The 6226-nt window shown below is 31.0% G+C and overlaps 1 protein-coding gene across 3 annotated transcripts in view; it reads left to right on the top strand.

The window, feature by feature from the left end:
* The first annotated feature begins 3069 nt into the window (after positions 1-3069).
* Positions 3070-6226, top strand: part of LOC122859471 (protein PFC0760c-like) — a 30301-nt gene continuing 27144 nt past the window's right edge. Inside the window, exon 1 of one of the 3 annotated variants that reach the window (XM_044163076.1) lies at positions 3070-3329. The gene's annotated coding sequence lies outside the window, so the exon portion shown is untranslated. The remainder of the gene's footprint in view (positions 3330-6226) is intronic. The other 2 variants (XM_044163077.1, XM_044163075.1) reach the window with 2 other exon arrangements.

Below are 6226 nucleotides of genomic sequence, written 5' to 3'. Positions count from 1 at the left end.
TGTAATTTTTTTTAAACTTGCAATTAAATTGTTTTTTTTTTTCAATGGACACTATCAACCTAGCATTTCAAACTCAAATACATAGACATGAATTTTATTTTTTTTTTTCATACTGTGAGCCATTGAATTTGCAATAGTCGACTTTTAAATAAATTCAATCAACTAGCTTTCGAATTTTTTTTTTTGTTTTTTCTTATTTGAATAATTTAAATGAGTTGTCAAAAAAATGTAATTATAAAATTTAATTGTTAATTGTACTTTTTGAAAAAAAATTATTTTTGATTTATAAATTTTTTTTTATTAATAAGAAAAATTGAATTTATAAAAATATTAATAATCCAAGATTGAAAAAACAAAAAGAAAAGGAAAGCTTCTTAAATAAATTCACTATTTATGTTTCCTATGTAGACTCTGATTTCTCGTTTTTTATATTCATGTTTCCGTTGGTTTTTTGACGAGAAAAATCCGAGGATATTATGAATATATATTTCCCAAGTGGAAAAATTTTCAGGATGCCCTATTTGACCTGAGAACCTGATAACAAACGGATCAGGTTAGATTCCTTATTCAGGAAACCTGACTCATTTCTGACTCGAATCTGATCAGGATACTGAAGATTTCTTTAAGTCAGGTGACCTTTTTGAATCCTGTTCAGAGAAGGAACAGGAAACCTTAACGTATTCTGAATAAGGTTTCCTGATCAGGTTCTGACCAGAATACTATCAGGATAAATATATTAAATAAATTAACTTTTTTCACACAGTTTTCCTGTTCAGAAAAGGAACAGAAAACCTTAACGTATCCTGAATACGGTTTCCTGATGAGATTCTGACCAGAATACTATCAGGATAAACCCTGGTAAAAATTTTTCAGCACATAGACGGCATGGCCGAGCGTGTTAAGGCCCGTAGTTGTAATTTGAACGTTCCGAGTTCACGTCTAATAATTAATTTTCGGAAGTTCCAATTACGTATAAGTCCAAAGTTATCCGGAGAAATCCTGAAAAATATTTCCAGTGGAGGTTCATCTATCAATACTATAATCTATATGTTTAATAATAATACATAGTGGCCTTGATGGACCTTCTGGATAAGCGTGGATAAATTCTGGATGATATTTTTGTTTTGTCATATTCGGATAAGTCTGGATATACCTCAGTGGATATCCAGAGAATATCCGGATTCAATTGCATCATTTTTATGTTTGTCCTAAAGATAACGACTGGATGGATTCTGGGTATCTATACTCCAGGTAGGAGTTCTCGGGCTTGAACAACTGTGCCAGGCTTGTGCGAGGGTCGTGTATCAAGCCTTGGGAGCACAGGCTTGACACAAGACTTGACAGCTTGTGCCCATTGTTTTCCCCGGCCTCACACGAGCCTTGTTAACACAGGCTTGACACAAGACTGTCCCTGTTGTTTTTCCCCGTCTCACACAGGTCTCAATAGTCCAAGCTGGTGTCAAGCCTGTTTTTTTTGTTTTCCCCGGCCTCATACGAGCCTTGTGTCAAACCCGTTTTACCAAGCCTCATACGAGCCTTGTGTCAAACCCGTTTTACCAAGCCTCACACGGGACTTGACTTGTGCATATATTCAATTAAAAAAAAAAAATTATATTAATTAGATCTATAAATTGTAAATAGAAATTTTAAATAACAATTATTAGGTTTTGACTATCGTGCCAGGCTTTTACAAGGACTGTGAATTGACTCTCGAACGAAATTCATTCATATAAAAATTTTGACTTGATATATAGAGCATTGGAGTTCCACGTGAGTGACCTAGGATCGATCCCCCGTTACGTCGTTTATTTTCGTTCATATATGATATATTATACATAATATTCATATATAATATAATTATCGTTAATTCAAATTGTATCGCGTAAAAAATAACAACGTCAACTTAATAAATTAATAATAATTGTTTATTTATATTTTTTTATAATTTTTGTTGCAAGCCGGTGTCAAGCCTGGGAACACAAGCCTGTGTCAAGCCCGATACACTAGTCCGACACCAGCAAAAACATCGTGAACATTCCAGACTTGACACAGGCCCGAGAGCCGGGTAATCAGGCTTGTCCCAGGCTTGTGCCCGTCGTCACTTCCTACCTGGACGAATTTTGGATACACAGCGTTTTCTTTGGATACGAGGATACCCTGTGGCGATTTCTGGAAGCATTCTTTTGTGAAAAAAATCTGGCTGCAGATTCTGCCAGATTTTGCCAGCCACATGTTCGCCTTCCAACAGTCTGCCAGATTAATTCTGCCAGTCAAATTTTTGTCTTTCAAAAATCTGGCAGAATCTACCATATTTTACGTCAGTTTTCATTCGAAGGTTCTCGCATGCGCTCTTGTTGGAGTCAATTCTTATATACCATTATTAAATTCTTCTATTTTTGAAATTCGTAAAAAAATTTTCTTTTAATCAGTTATTAAAAAAATAGTAATTATTTTCAGCGCACTTCCAAAATTTTGTTGATGACTTGCTTTTACTTCGAGATGATATGAGAAAAATTTCAGAACTTTAAACCTGGTCCAATATATCTAAATGGCGTATATCCAGGATATATATTTTTTCGTGGGGGAGGCACATTCTCTTCTCGTCTTGTCTCGCGACACCACTGATAATACACCTGACTTCGGCTGTATGTTTATCTAGTAGATATATCTTCTATTTATATACATTGCATATAAACAAATATATGTATACTTCAAAAAAATAACTTTTCTCATACCTTAAGCATCGACATTAAAGTTAATCAACACGGCCTGCAATCGGGCGTTCAGTCTCGTATATTCATATTAAATTTATGTTAATACATGTTAAATTTATATTAATTACGTTAAATTTTAATTTTTAACAATATATATGATATCAAAATCGTCTAAATTTTGTTGTACCGTGTAATTTTTGACTATGAAAATTTTACATTAGTTGTTTTTTGTCTACAATCATCATAAAACCATACATTTATATATATAAAATAAACTTTAAACTATATATAGTACACATATAAAGTCAAATACATTCAAGCATAATGGATTATATTTGTGATACGTGTAGGCGTACAGACTGCGAGAGCAAAGTTGCTGTTTTCAGTATATGTAAGCGATCTTTCTGGTTTTGCCGAGGGTCTGGCAGTTTGGTTTAGGGTTTTGTTGGTGACGGTGTCTCGAGTGTTAAAGAAATAATATTACGAATCAAAAATTTTACATAAAAAAGTTACGTAATAATAACCGAATGATTATAAACGAAGTTTATTTATAAAAAAAATACGAAACTAAACGAATTTATTGATAGACTTGTTTTGTGTCATCACTACGAATTGGTAATTTACATTTACAAACTAACTTATTATTGTTTAATTATAACTGATATTCATTGAAATATTTATATTGAATTCTTATAATTTAATTATTTAATCGTGCGTAGTGTAATAAAAATACATTTGATCACTTCCGCATGAAAGATTGGCACGGAGAATAAACATCTATTTTTGTGTCCTCTAAATCCAACGGTCGATGACTATCTATTGTAATCCATGGTTGGGTTTTGATATTCTCAAACAACAAAAAACACACCCAGAAATTAAATTAATATATATGTAATATGTATATATATATACACAAATTCCAGACAATAAAAAAATATAATGTAAAAAATAAATTAACATTAAAAATATATATATACCATATATTTAATACGAAAAATTTAGCAAATAATAATTTTACTCTATTTCAAAACTCATACAATTTGAGTGATACTATTTCCCACGTGGATAATTTATTGTAAGCATCACAACAAATAACAAAAAAAGAAAAAAACGAGTTATAATTATAATTATAAAATTTATATATTAATGTTATATATGAATTTGAAAATTCACCAATTATTATGTTATTAAAATGATTAATACGAAAAATTATATATCAAATATGTTTAAATGCGGCCCTTTCCATGTAGTATTAAGATTGAAATTTAACCATCAGATCCGTGTTGGGCGCGGCCAATGTGTAACAGCCAGCTATGAATAGCGATGCGTGTCGAGATTTCGAGAACGAGTAATGTATATAGCATCCGAGAAACGCAGATGAGCTAAGAAAACAGTCTTTTATCTTTTATACTATGGCACAAAGAAAAAAGTAAAAATCAACAAGAACTATAACATGAAAAAAAAAAACAATTATTGCAGAAAAAAAAAACAAACTGTCATTGCATAGAAAAATTCTAATAATTTTTATAGCATTTAAAAACAAGTGCGTTAAATCTAAAATTCCTTACTCTGATGATTTTTGTATTTCTTTATTTTTTAGTTATATATATTGTAATGGTTCATTTCATGAAAGTATAGAAGAGCCAAGGGTTCTGCCGTGGTAATTGCTATTACTTAAAAAAAACTCTTCAACTCTTGAACAAATGAAGATAGAAACTTCGTGTTGAATTTAAAATAAAGATCTCAAGTATAGTATATATACAAGTACAGAATTTTTCTGATAATTAGTTAAAGAGTAGTAAAAGTTTTCATGTTTCTTAAGGTCTTTATTCACTCTGCACCCCAGTAACAAAAATAAGGCGTATTTAGAGCCGCGAAGACGTGACAAAAAAAAAAAGCTCCGTGAACGAAAATGTACCGTGTTCTACTGTGGAATAAGTTAGTGAATTGAATGTCTAGGTATACCGACATCACCAGCAACGAGTCACAGCCCACTATAATTAAACAGCTATTATAACTAATTCATTTCAAAGTCGAAAAATCCAAAAAAAAAATTTAAAAACTGCCATGAAATAAGGAAAAACATCTACCTTTATTCGAAAACTTTTTGACCTGATGTTTTTTTTTCTACCATGCATGAAAAGAGTATTTTTTTACATAAGCCTACGTGTTAAACGTTGTCAACTTTGTCGTTAAATATCCGGTTCTATTCACGCTCGAAACATTAGGGACATTTTGTATTACATATCCGTTATTATTTCTGTCAACTAATTATCAAATTTTCAAAACGATTTGACCTAGGAATATCGCAATGAGGAAAGATGAAAGACCTTAAAGATATAAACCCAGTTGTTTTGCTGAATATTAATTGCCTGTATTGAAAAATGAGTCTATGAAAAGTTGTATGGGGAATTATCAATGGATGATCTGAAATATAAACAGTCAATAATTAACAATAGTTCTTACCTTAGACTTTTATTTTGCAAAAGCTATTATCTTAAGGATTTACGAGATGAATCAGAAGCACATTTTTGACATATACGTAGTAGAAAAAAGGATTGATTGATTAATTTTACGAGACAGAAAATATTTCACGCAATATAGCTATTTCATCCTGTAAGACAAATAAAATATCAAGAAAGGAAAAAAAATTACTGACTTTACAATGAACAGCCACTTAATCTGCGTAAGAGAAAAGCTTTTGACTGAAAAAGTCTGCCTCGTTTAGTCTTAATCATTATTTTCATCTTCGAATCAGAAAATTTGTTATCTTGTATTAATATTTTCAGTTTAGTAAATTTTTTGTTAACTATATTGTTTACTTTTTCGAAACAAATGACATTGATATCAAATAAAAAAAGTTCATTTTTTTTGCTGGTGGATTCCTGTTCAGGATAGCATCTGGAATCAGGATGACTTTAACATAACTGTAACAGAGCAGTCTGATCCAATTCTAAACAGAATGTTATCACTTATCTGCAGGATAAAAGTATCAAAGTAATAAGGTTTTTTTTCCAAAGTCCCTGGTTGACCTGAAGTTAAGCTAGCCTTAATTTGGCTTCAACGAAGGCTAGAAAAATATGTTGAATGATTTTTTTTTGTTTTCATATAGTGAAGGTTTAGGGTAATCAGGCGTATTTATCCTATCTTCAACCAGACCAATATTTTTCAATCTATATATTTGTGTCCCAAGACAACCTGTCAATTCTTTACATCATTAATTTTTCAAATTCTATTTACTTGTACATTATTTTTAGATGAATACCTTGAACTAATGTAACATTTGCGATAGAATAAATTATATGGGTCAAATCAATTCGAAAGATTCAATTTTTCTTCACTCTAAATCGAGTAAAATAAAGTTAATGCAAAAAATTTTTTTAATTAACATCAACTATGATGTTGGCGTGTCGGGACTTCAACATATTGAGTTAGTTTGCTATGCTTTCACTGGTATGTTGGATAAATGAGACTTCTTGGCACCAAAAACTATCACGTATAACATCAACAGC

Source organism: Aphidius gifuensis, linkage group LG6 (genome assembly GCF_014905175.1).
Source record: "Aphidius gifuensis isolate YNYX2018 linkage group LG6, ASM1490517v1, whole genome shotgun sequence".
Lineage (NCBI taxonomy): Eukaryota > Metazoa > Arthropoda > Insecta > Hymenoptera > Braconidae > Aphidius > Aphidius gifuensis.
Note: the sequence above shows the minus strand (reverse complement) of the source record. Positions and strands in the feature narration are given on the sequence as shown.